The sequence below is a fragment of the Pseudonaja textilis genome, chromosome 1 (genome assembly GCF_049901715.1).
Source record: "Pseudonaja textilis isolate UNSWEBS1 chromosome 1, rPseTex1.2, whole genome shotgun sequence".
NCBI lineage: Eukaryota > Metazoa > Chordata > Lepidosauria > Squamata > Elapidae > Pseudonaja > Pseudonaja textilis.
This window is the reverse complement of record NC_141990.1, coordinates 272,153,667-272,166,068: the sequence shown is the minus strand read 5'-3', so window position 1 is coordinate 272,166,068 and position 12,402 is coordinate 272,153,667. Positions and strand designations below refer to the sequence as shown.

General features: G+C 40.2%; 1 long non-coding RNA gene across 1 annotated transcript; it reads right to left on the bottom strand.

Annotated features, from left to right (window-relative positions):
- Positions 1-7,183: 7,183 nt before the first annotated feature.
- On the bottom strand, positions 7,184-10,094 carry LOC148128210 (uncharacterized). The gene is made up of 3 exons (XR_015741037.1): positions 10,004-10,094; positions 9,710-9,915; positions 7,184-9,057 (listed from the first exon to the last, which is right to left on the bottom strand). It is a non-coding gene; the product is annotated as an uncharacterized LOC148128210 (long non-coding RNA).
- Between the last annotated feature and the right edge of the window lie 2,308 nt (positions 10,095-12,402).

Here is a 12,402-nt window from a genome sequence, read left to right as displayed (position 1 = left end):
TTTTGATGATTGCTACATTTGTCTTCTGATTCTTATTTATATTTTGAGACAAAATGATGAAAGAGTAATGTAGGAAATCTCATCTGAAAAAAAAAACCTACAGTATTATGCAAATAATATAACTTCCATTTGAATTTTTTTACTTAGTGATTTCCACAAATGTAATGGCTCCTTATAGGTGATAATAAGGTACAGAGAAAAACTAGAAAACACCCATGTTCTGGGAGGTACGATGAGTATTATGAGTGCCAAACAAACTATGTGACTTAACACATGACTTCTGTTTCGGCTGGAAAAGGCAGCGAGGCAGCCAACTTCAACAACTTCTACCTTGTGTGTCAAGTACTGAACAAACGACGGGACAAAATGTTCACATCATAATGCAGCGAGTACCAAATTCAGCGACTTTCAGAGCTGCCGAGTGCTGAGGTACCATTTTGTGTGTGTGTGTGTGGGGGAAATCAACTGTTTTCAACAAAATTTAATCCTCACTAGACAAATGCTACTTGCCTTTGTTAATTATTGATTGGGCATTATATAGCCATATGTCTGTACTGCAAACGAAAGCACCCATGGGGTCTAAGGTAGTGTTGAGGTCCAAGACCATTAGCATCTTTTGGCAGGGGTTCTGCAAAAATTGGCTTTAATGCCAATGCGCACATTGCCTGTTCACATCAGAGAGATTGGCCACATTAGGAAACAGTATTATTGTATCTGAAGCCATCTCTGCTTCTCTACAAACCTGTAATAGAGTGGCACAAGGTCAACAGATTTTTTTTAAGACAGAAATCTCGTTAGTCTAGTGGCTAAAGGCAACCAGACTAGAAAGACAGTCCCATCTTAGCCATGAAAGCCAGCTAACCTTGGGCATCACACTCAGCCCAACCCGCCTCATAGGGTTGTTGTGGGGGGCGGGGGGGAATAGGATGATGTGGTTTATGTCTGGCATCTTCAGTTATTTGTAAAAATAATAAAGGCAGGATATAAATAAACATGAACTGAAAATACTTGTTTAAATATCAACTCAACATTTAGAATATATCCTAGATTAAAATTTAGATGTAGTTATCTGAATGCTGAATATTGAGTATCCAAAGTTAGTGAATATGCTCTAGGCTGCAATCTTAAAGTAAATGATAACTAAGGTTTAAGGACTGCAGACACTGAGGAAATCTGACTAATAAACTGCTTTTTGCTCTCCAAACAATACAGTAGATTGAGAGGTGGAGGGGAGGCTGCATTCTGCTGTCTAAACTGGCCCAAACAGCTTCAGTACACTGGTTTAGTTAGTAGTCACGAACATCCCATTGTGGCTTTGTGGAGATCAAACACATCTGCTGTACATATTCAAGAGAACTGGCAACACAGTGGGCTGTACAATTAGCATGTTGTCCAGAAATTTAACTGCTCCCTAATATATGTGAGAGATGTGAGGAAACTGCTGTGCCAGAGGAACTAAGCCAGGCTCTCAGTTGGAGGAACAAATGGGTAGCCTGTGTTATTGAGAAATCTCTCATTTTTGGAAAGAAAATCCACATCTTGTAGCAAATTTGTGGGAAGAGAATTGGCTGAAATCATCACTGTGTGTGGCCACAGAAGTGATTTTCAAAAGCATATGCTAAGCTTTTCCGTATGTGAACACAATTTGTGTAAAAATAGAGATTGGTACTTCATGTCAACGATCTGGTTTTTACCAACAGTTTAAGAGTTTAATATATGCTTATATATGACTAATGTAATGGATACCCAGACATGCAGCTCATATGTACCAGGTGTGGCATCTTCTATTGGACAGTCTGGAAAATGCAACCTGCTGCTTTATATAGTATTACCTTTCCTTAACGTTCCATGTTCTTTTGTTATTACGCAGTTCTTTCGCGTACTATTTTAAGCATTTTTAGAGATATAGATGATAGATTAATGTACTGGTTTTAGATAGATGAGAGAGAGCGGGGGTGGGGGTGGGGAGAAGAGACCTTACATTTGAGCACCAGGTAACAATGTACAACAAATGGAGAAGCATTACAGAACTTGGAGACCATCCCCAGCTTCTATTTAGTGCTTGCTGTAAGAACAAAAGCTCTGCAATAGTTTTACCGGTATGTTACGTCTACATCATAATCCCTATTCATGTTTAATATAATTTTCCTATGGATTGTGCCACTCATTCTCAGGGTCATCAGTATAGTTTCAGCATTAGCTTTGTAGCCCTTCCATGCCAAAGCTTTTAAAACATTTCAACGAGTTCTGTGATCTGGCCCGGTTGGTTCTACTTTCATGAGCTGGTCTGAAGCCTGAAACTTGTACGTGGGTTTCAGCTGTGGAAGAGAGTTTTGTAGGCATGAAGTGGTTTCTGTTTCCCTACAGAAATACTGCATTGATCAAACAGAGTATTGTAACATGATGGTGTATCTCCTTACATTAAAGAAATTTTCAAGTCCAGGTCAGTTCCTGGTGACTTCACAAACATGTTCATGAAAAACCATTAACAAACTTCCACCCAAGCTTAGGAGGGCTGTGAACGTTATTACTTTTTCCTTGCTCTCTTGGCAAACTACTTTGCAGAACAGTTATAAAGTAGTCTTAAACTGAGAGGTGCAGGGTTATGTAATGGCCAGATCCAGTCGCAGCTGAGAAGCTACTGCATTAAACACCTCCCAATGTTGGCACCAGTCGCGTTTTCTGTATTTTTGTATGCAGTACGGGATCTGCCTGTGTGCCTGTGTGTGTGAATCTAATAACGGAAGGAATGTGTAAACATAAACATCCTCAAATTGCTTTCAGACCATCGGATTTTTATGCAGCTCAGCTTCTTGATTTTGAGAGCTGGTGCTTCTGTATGACATGGGCAGCTGACAACAAACCAAGAGTAAGTAAGCCACCAGCAGTGGCACAGCCAAGCACTGCGCCACTGCTGGCACCAGCCTTTTTTCAGAAGAGAGACGTGCCTCTGCTTGGCCCTCCGGCTCTTCCTTTTTTTCCCTTGCAAGTGGCCAGCAAAGAGTTAAGGGCCGCCTGTCCCAAGGTGAAAAAGCAGCTGGAAGGGAAGAAGGCAGGCAGTCACGCAAAGGGGCCGGGTTCTCACGGCATTGCTGCAGTAACCCTGCGATCCACCTTGTCACAATTCAGGCCCTCATGTCAGCAATAATCTACACTGACAGTGGATTAATCGTCCCTCACACAGAGACACACACGCAACTCCCGAGGGTGAAACAGGAAAGTGTGTGTGTGTGTGTGTGTGTGTGTGTGTGTGTGTGTAGAACAAATCTTTCCTCCTTTGGCTCAGAATCCTTCTGAAGTAGCAGTTAGCAATGATGCTTGGATTTTTTTATGCTGGTTTTTAAATTATTATTTTAGTTTCTCCTTCCCTTGGCAAGTCCTCCTTTTCTTTGGCAAGATATCCAAGCCTCTATACTGACCCATAAATACATTAAGGGAAATTCATTGGAGGCCTTTTTGGGCCAAGCTGGCATTCCTTTTAGCTGGAAGTTACCAGCAGGTGTTCAACAAGGCAGTGAAAAGCTTGTTCTCTATAGCTATTTGGAATGATAGGACGATGTTGCCTTTTAAGCGAAGTGTCTAAATTATTCTTTGCTTGGATGTGGACAATTGGTGCTTGACAGCCTGGACTACAAATCCCAACACTGCTTAACAGCACGATCAGTGGGAAAGGATTAGGGGTTTCACGTGGAAATGGTAGGAGACTGCCGCTGATTTTGCGGTTTCATGTTCCCTGGTATCAGGGAATAATCCAGGGACACACAGGGTGCAAACCCTGTATTACAGAGGCAGAGCTTTAACAAGTATGTCAACTTAGGACTGAGAAAGTATATCCAAAATAATTTTCAGAAGATGAGACTATTCTCTTCCTCTAGGATCTTTTGGTCAGATCAGATGGACGTTTTCCTTTCTTTTTTATGTCTGGGGAGTTATTTAATGATGAAGATAAGTGAATAGACTCCTATCCCATCTCTAAGAAAGGCAACTTCTCGAATAACTATATGTTAAGTATGGAATTGATCAAATTTGGATTTGAATTTCTATGTCTTAACAATATTTGAGAAACGTAACCCTTTTTTTTCTTTTGAATGTACTCTGCAACATTAGGCTGCAAAAATGCAGAAGTTCTCAAGATAGCAGCAGAGGGAATTAGATCAGAGCCGAAGAAGCTTCTTGGATGAGAAGCGTAACATCTTCAAAGAAAAACCAGAAAGTCCAGTTGCTTCTGGAAAAAAGCACTTTTGGGATAACCGTGACCTGGATGACTGACAATCTCCATAGACATTTAGCAAAGCTATCCAATCTTTACTGCAGATAAGTGTATCTCTGCAAGATTTAAGTAACCATCACAAGAATCTATGTGGTTGCTGGGATCTGAAAACAGCCTGATGGCACCTAATCCATCACCGGAACCAGGACATTGATATTATCAATTAATAGCTATGTATCATCTTTTCCTTTTTTAGTGGGAGGCCAAGCAGCGGTACAAAGGATGGAGGGATATGCATCTGAGGAGGCAAATTTGAAAGAAGGAATCCAACTATTGATGAGAGCAGCCTGGAATGTTTAGAAATGATTGGTGGTCTGTTGTATTAATGCTTCAAGTACAAAAATGATGGTGAGAGCACACTTACGTGATATGGGTGACACGGGTGATTCAGGAAGTTGCTGGAAGGCAGAAAAAAACGGCAATGTTGTTAAGCTAAAATCTGCAGAATGCAGGAAAAAGAATCCCTAGAGATGGTAGGTAAATAGAGGCATAGATTTTGTGAAGAGATAGGAAGCTCTTCCTAGACTTGCTGGCTCCAGGTTAACATTAAACTAGCCCTTAAAGGCCACGCTGTGGGAGGGGGGACCAAACCGAGAGAAAAGAAGCTAGAGTTATGGTGGAGGCTGAGAGCTGGCTCTGAAGTACATACAAGGCCACAACTTTAGGTATGGAAGGCAGAAGGAAATAAGAAAGGAACAGACTCTGGACTCACCAGGCTATGATGTTCCTCCCAACCCCTTTTGCTGCAGAAAAAAAAACCCTACATCTGAGCAAGAAATAAAGCAGAAAAGGAAAAAAAAATCAAAAAAATTCTGGGCTGTCGTTTTAGTAATTAAGACAATCTGGAACCCTAGAAGCTGGAATTTTCTCCCCTGAGGAAATTATCCAGTAGATTCAACTGGGGTGAATTGTGGCTTAAAGGGCCAAGAAGGAAAATAGAGAGAAGCTGATTTGTTTCAGCTGGGGACAGAGTTAACCCAGAGAAGCTGTAGTTGAGTTGGGAAATGGATAATTGGACAGGGGTCGCCATGATAAGCAAGGAGATTAATTTGGGTGCTAAGAATAGATTTATGGGGAAGAAATGAACGGATGCAATAGTGGTGAATATCTGTAGTTCGGGTGTAGGACGAGGGTGAAGGTTTATTCTCTAAGCTTGTGGGTTGTGGGTGTGTCAAGTGAGGGTCTTGTGATGGGTCGGGTATGAGTCATCAATGGGTCTTGTGATAAGGAGATTACATCAGGTCAGGGTCATTGGGAGGTGAACTGCTGGGGGGGCCGGTTGCGTGATTGGTTGAGGGTCGGTACTGTCTGGCTATGTGGTTGATTTGGAATCTGCGGAGCTCATAGGCTGGTTACTGTAGGTCATTGTATTGATGGAATTGCTTGTGGAATGCCAGTATTCGATAAATGAAGGGATGCTTAGCAAACAGGATGGAACCTGCAAGGAAATCAGAAGTGGACACACACATGCACACACACCGCATGTGACAAAAAGGTTTTTACAAAGACTAGAGGGTAGAAATAATCTGAAAGGGGGAAGTGGTATAAAGACTGTAGGTGCAAAGCACTTGGCTGAGTTCTCACTAGACTGAGATAAGCTTGACCCAAAGGATAGAGGAAATTGCTCAAAGGAAGTAGGAAAAAGAAAAAGAACTGGAGTTAAGAGGTAGCCTAAGATACACAGATTAAAACTTTCAAGTAAGAGAGACAGAAAAATCATCTGTAAGAGGCTTAAGAAGGTAATGGGACATGGTAATATTATATGTAAAAGAGATAAAAGGAAGAAGAAATGTGCTTGCCTGGCATGCTTCCTTCAGCTTCAAGAAGAAACAGATTGGAGGGATGGGAGAAATTGGGATTGGTTGACACACTTGGCCAATGGGGATAACAGGCTGACAAGTACCACCATTAATTGTGCCAGTTGAAGAAAGGCTGCGTCACGAGGAAGAGAAAAGTGTAAGAAGGAAGCAGCCAAGATGGCAGAAGAGTTTATGAGATTTTGTAAAGGCAGTTGTGAATTTTTTTTATCAACTGACAAGGTTTGAGAGAACATGTACTGTGCTTTCGAAGTGTTGCCCCTTGGAGAAGCCTCTTGGGTGGAACAGGCCACATGATCTCTAAGCAAACCTCTCAAAAGACTAGAATTCAGCTGTAGTCTTGGAGACGGCCATTACTGGGCAAGACTAGGAAACAGAAGGATCCATTGCTGAGTGCTGTTTAGCGTTAATGTTTAATGTTGACTGCATCTGTGAATCAGCATACCATTGCTTGGGCCTCTGCAGTTATGGACTGAAGCAAACAATCTATGCCAGCCAGGCAGAAGTCAAAAAGAAGAACACTATGTATTTTGGTTGAACATCTGGTAACTCCAGTAAGGAAAATGTTGATTTGCAAAACAAACTTTTTTGTAGCTAAAGCTTACTAAGGTTTTCAGAAATCAGCCGGGGTGGGATTTGGGAGATGAGGAACTGTTATTTCTGAGTTGAATTAATAACTAGCTAAGTTTTAAGTAGCTTCATTGGTTTATTAGTCCTTGCCTCTGCATTACTATGAGAGGCAAATGAAAAGTAATGCTTCTTCCACTTCTATAAGTTTAGTTTATATTTTATTCTTAATTATATTTAAAGGGATATTTTAATAAAGTAAACAAAAATAATCCATGAAATTAGCTGTTTTGTTATCTGTATTTACCACCATTCTTTACTGTCTTCTGCCATGAACGGACAAGCTTCTTAAAGCTATAACCAGAAACCTAAGAGCTTCTTCATCTGAGACAAACAGATGCACAAAAAGGCATTCCTTCTATTTGGGAAAGGTTGGGAATCACATGGTAGCGAGTCTGGATGTATGGTGGATGGAAGTGATTCATAGATGTCTCTTGATGACTCCATAATATATGAATCCTAGTATTGTTAATTTCCCTCATGTTTCTGAATTTCATGTTGTTTCATGCTGTCTTGAGTGTTGAGTACATTGTGCTGAGTTAATAGTTTAAGAATATCAATGTGAGCAATACTGTATCCCAAAGCACATATGTGAATTTTTCCTCCCTAATCCTGGGTTTTGATTCTCTCTCCCATCCCATCCCCACACACAACTGAATCTTTTTAATGATTCCACAGATGGACACTTGGTTTGCGTTCATAATGATAAGCCCACATTTTGTTGGTTGTCACAAAGCAATGAAGAAATCCCTTACTTTAGTTCTGGTAGCATGACAGCTGAAATTAAAAAGCAGAAAAAATGTCAGAATTCCTAAATCATCAGTTTTGCCATGTGTTGCAAACTTAGAGGCATTACTTTTCATTCAACTCTTGCATTTTCTCAGTGTCGCCATAGAGACCAATGTTTTAATGATTCCACTTCATAGCTAAGTTGGAGCCTGATCACAAATCTTGCTTCCATTTGTTTCTGAGCACTCATGACATTAATTTCATGAACATTTCAATGGATTTTTAGTTCACTTTTGGGCAAAGCCTACAGAGAATAAGAAGGATGAAATATAACTTCTATTTTCCCTTGTGTTGGGAACAGTGACTATTGCTCTTAAATTTGTCATGTACAAAATTCGTTATTCCTTCACACTTTGTTAAAATTACTTTCATCTGTCCAGATTTCCAAGTAGCAATACCATATCCCATATGGTACCATATTCATTATCCCTTTGCATTTTTTAAAAAGTTCACAGGGTGGAAACACTAACCCTGTCCAGTCAATTATTATTCTATAATAATTATAGTTATGTGTTTACAATTATTAATAGATATCACCATAAGATTCTGTAAATATATTGCCCATCTTTTTTCTTTATTTTAAAAAAGCTATAGAATTCTTTTGCATTGAGTAGTTTGTGAAGTGGAAGTTTTTGGAACCTGCCATTTGCTTTGCTGAGGTGAATACAGATTTTTGCTTTGTATCTGTTTGATTCATGCCTATCATTACCAGTTTTAGAGGAGAGAATATAGAGATGTGAAAATATTGAAAGAATATAGGTGGCCTTCCCAAAGGTGCTTTTTCCAAAGGCAACTGGACATCTTCCTTGAAGATGTTTTGCTTCTCATCCAAGCTTTTTTAGTTCAGTCAGTCAGAACTGAAGAAGCTTTTTATCTGAGAAGCAAAATGTCTTCAAGAAAAAACAAAGTCCAGTTACCTTTGGAAAAAGCACCTTTGGAACAACCATGGCCTGGGTGACTGAGCTCACAAGGGTGGCCCTCGTTTAATGACCATTCATTCACCGATTGAACTGATGATTTTGACAACATTCCATCAATCAGAGCTCCCATAGTCATGTGATTAAACTTGTCAACCAGCCTGGACTTGTGACCTTTGCAGGATTCTGAAGTGGTTCTCTGAAAACAAAGAGGTCCTCTGGTATCCATGCACATCTGAGATTTCCCACAGGCATGATACAGTCCGATCCAATGTGATTGTCACTTGCTCTCCCAACTCAGTCAAGCCACACAACAGGGCCTGGGAACAACTCCAAGCTAATTCTGAAACCCATCTGGTTCCTCAGGAATCTGGAGTTGACTAATCAAATAAGCCTTTTCTCCTTGAGGCAGGAGCAACCAGAGATAATATCAAGGTTAACAGAGAATTGTCTGTCCATGACAAGGAACCGATGGTAACATTCCCAATTTCAGATCACAGCACCACTACCCAAGACAAAAATTGTGTGACCCCCATTGTCAATAACCTGCATCAGCTTGCTGGCTGCTGTGGTAAGCCATGATCATGGTAGAATGTGGATGTACATTAAGATGAAGAGGTGAACCAGAATTCTTATTCTGAAAATAATTTATGATAAACAAGAAGTTATTGTAAGGGATGAGTTTAGAGAAACAATGATTCAGAATAAGGAGCTGTATGGTAATAATGCAAGCAAATGTATAATAATGGCACAACTGAAAAAGACAGCCAATTTTCAAGACCTTAACAGTTTTAGATATGCAGATGATACCATATTATTAATTGATAATAAAAAAGAGAAGAGTGTAAAAAAAATAGAAGGTTACAAATGTTAAATATGAAAGAAAGAAAAATAATGGCAGGCAGCATGCTTAGTGAGTTTACAGTAAGTTTCTGGCAAAGCAGTATTTTGGGGGTTTTTGAACAGAAATGCTACACAGGTATAATCCTGTCCAAGACTTCAGCCATTTTGTATTCTAGGGTGCAACTAAAACCTCAGCAGCCCTGTTCATTAAAGCCTCAAGAAAAAAATATCCAAGCAATCAGAAGGATCCATTACATCCCTAGAGCAGACTGAGCTACAAGGTCAGTACTACCTGTGGATATTTGCTGCAATGATCAAGGGAGACAGAAATTAATCTTGCCCCAGCATAGGATAAAAGATAGCAACCTACACCTTTTAGACCGCATCTACTCAAGAGTATAATCCAATTGTAAAGGTGGCCCTATACGTGATTGAGGCCCAGTTACCATGGACAAGCTGATGGTAGTCATGGTGGCTATGAACTCAAGTTGATTCTTCCCTCCTGCTCTGAGAAGTTAAATGAAAGTCCTCCAGTACTACTTGGATACTCGGCTGTAGTTCCCAGGGCAAAGGCCAGGACTGAAGACAGGGACACTCTCCTGAGCAGCACAGTGGATAGTACAACAGCAGCCCCAACTTGTCACTCCATGAGCTGTTGCAAAAAATAATAATCATAATTTAGTATAAGAGGCATATGTTTAAAAACTGTGAAAAGACTGGCATCATTTTAGTTTACTCACCAGATGCTGGTTTCCTGGCCGATTTAACATGTAGGTCTGTAGCCAATTATAATCATATGGCTGTATTCTTTTCAGACATGTGATTTTTTCTAAAAGTATAGTTTTCTCCAGAAGAAAAATGGGTATGTTTATAGCTCATTATGCTTATGCCAATTCTGTATTTCTTCACTATTTGTCATACTACCTGGATTGAGTCACTTTTAATGCACATTGAGACCTTAGGGCCGTTCAGAGTTTTGTAAGCAAAGAGAGGCTTGTTTTGACACTGTATTTTCCAATGCCCCTTGTTTATCAGAACCAAAGAAGCTGCATTTAAATCACCTCCCCACACTCACGTAATCCTGTTTGGTCATTTGGTAACCAGCCCACATTTATGGCTGTTGCAGTGTCCCACAGTCACATGATCAGAATTTATTTTTACTTTCCTGAAGGCACAGCTGCACCGGGTCCCCGGGAGCTGTGCCAATGATCTAAGATCGCTGTTGATTTTGCTGCTTTCAGAGACACCAGCTTAATTGTCATCGAAAGAAGCTGAGTCAAAGCTGGGGTCACTCCCACAGGCTGCTCCTTTTATACAAGACAGACTCAGCTTGATGATGTCATCAGGAGGAGTCTAACCAGGGGTGGGATTCCAATTTTTTTAACAACTAGTTCTGTGGGCGTGGCTTAGTTGGTGGGCGTGACTTGGTGGTCATGTTATTGGCTGGGCATGGTCAACTCAGTATCACTTACATCGAGGCCCGCACCTCCTCGCCTGGCCTCTCATGACTGTGGGGATGCTGAAACAGTCGTAAGTGTGAAAAATGGTCATAAGTCACTTTTTTCAGTGCCATTGTAACTTTGAATGGTCACTCCATACAAGCAAAGTACCAGCAAAGGAGGGGGAAAAAATTCCAGAGAAGTTCCTGAGACAGGAAGTCTAGTCCTGCCAAGAATGTAATAAGGGTTAATGGAAAGGCAGTTTCTGTAAGCAACACCAGAATGTTTCCTTCCTGCCTTCCTTACAGGATTAGGCCAGTAATTTCTTCTAACAACCAGTTCTCCAAACTGCTTAGAATGTTAACAACCGGCTCTAGCGAATTGGTGGTAGAATCTGGTAGAATCCCACCCCTGAGTCTAACCCACCCATCCTGGGCTCTCGCAGCATCATGGAAGAGAATTTATTTTTATTTATTTTTTGGCCAAAGATCAAAATGTACTTCTGGTTTCTAGCAAAAATAGCAGACTAACAGAATAATAGAATGACAAAGAGTTGTAAGGATCTTAAAGGTCTTCTAATCGGAACTCTTGCTCAGGCAGGAAGCCCTGTACCATTTCAGACAAGTCCAATCTAGCCATTATAGGTACAATGGGTTTCCAATGCATTTCTTTTGCCAAAAATGAAAAAAAAATGGGTTTGTGTAATGACCACAATGTTCACTTAACAACCATCACAAAAGAGTACGTAAAATCTAGCATAGTCATATGGTGACTTGCTCAACAACTGGTCCCACATCAAGGACTTCCTGTATAACAAATTTTTGAATGTATCAACAAGGTTGCAAAAAAAATAAAAATAAGGTGACCATTAGCTGGCAGGAAAAAGTTTGAACGTTATGCACCTTTTCCTGCCATTTAGTAGTCACCTGGATTTTTGCAAGCCCTCACGGTATGCCTTGTTTTTTCTAGTGTGTTTCTGTGTGTGCACATAGACAATGTAGTAATGCTTCTGAAATACAGTGTTGGCTAAAACTGGGGGAACACTTTGAAGTACACAAAGAAGATGCTATTCATAACAGAGTGAAGTTTAAATACTTTGGATACTTAAAGGAACTCACTGGAACATATCCTGATAATTGGTAAAATTGAAAGCAACTGGGAAAAAAGCCAACAGAAGATAAGGGGATCTTAAGGAGATAAGATCCTTTTATTGTTGACAATTAGATAGATATTAACGATGACAAAAACATGAACATCTAAGAAGACAAAGAATTATCGGCAGACAATTCTGGCCAAAAGATGCTGCCTGGTGCACAAAACAACTAAAAACAGCAAACTGTTACCTGGACTGTGTTCTGATAACATATCAAGTCTTGGATTCCTTAACCATAGTTGATTAAGAAAAACCACCACTGACTGGGTTCACATTTAATGCATCGTGTACTTTGGTTACAAATGACCAAGCTTGCACAATATAGCAATATGCAAACAACATTCGGGCTTCCTTAGTTGTGTGAACCAAGCCACAGAGAAGTTCTCAGAAGGTAATGCTTGCCCTTAAGCAGGACATCTATTCAAACATCGATACTCTCACCCTGTACCCCTAACCAAACACATGTCAATGCATAAATGAGTGTAAAGCAGTTTCTTAAACATACACACAAATACACAATTTTTCTTACTTTGAAAAATGGAGAAAG